The sequence below is a fragment of the Arachis ipaensis genome, chromosome B04 (assembly GCF_000816755.2).
Source record: "Arachis ipaensis cultivar K30076 chromosome B04, Araip1.1, whole genome shotgun sequence".
NCBI classification, from domain to species: Eukaryota; Viridiplantae; Streptophyta; class Magnoliopsida; order Fabales; family Fabaceae; genus Arachis; species Arachis ipaensis.
The window spans coordinates 271,461-272,197 of NC_029788.2; positions in this window are offsets into that span (position 1 = coordinate 271,461).

Sequence of the window (737 nt, forward strand, 5' to 3'; positions counted from 1 at the left end):
TCAAATAATTTTGCAATTAATTAATTTTAATAATGTTTAGTCATCACACATATTAATTTAGAGTTTTCCAAACTCATCAAATACAAAATATTTTTCTAATCTTTTAAAAATCATAAACATTCGACAAATTTTACCAAATCGATAAAAATACTTTTGCAATCTTAAAAAAGGGTCTATGAGATTTTCCCGCTTTTTTTTTCCTATCCAATAACTATTTTATCATGATTAAACTATGTTGCATGTTACCTACTATTGATTGGTGCATTATATATATAATGGCCGTTATTGTACATCTTGTAATAGGGTCATTTATTTACTAGCAATGCTAGGTTGTTAAAAATAATAAATAATAAATAAAAATATATACTTAATAATAATTTTATTTATAAGAGGACGTGAATATTTTTTTAATTAATTAATATAACTAATTTTTTAAATATCTCTTTTTATTTAATTATATCGAAAATCAATTCAATTTTTATAGAAATCAATTTTCGAAAATTTTTCTCATTATAGCTAATAGCAAAAAAAACCGTCACTATCTCCGTGTCCCTTGTAATGCATTAACAGTAAAAAATATTTCTAAATTACTACAACATACTTTATAAAACAAATCAAAATTTTAAATTCGATTAGTCTCAATTTATCGAAAATCAAAAACATAAAAAAAAAGTAGTTTATGACTTGTAAAATAAAGTAATAAATAATAACAAACTAATTTCAATTCGTGAATTATA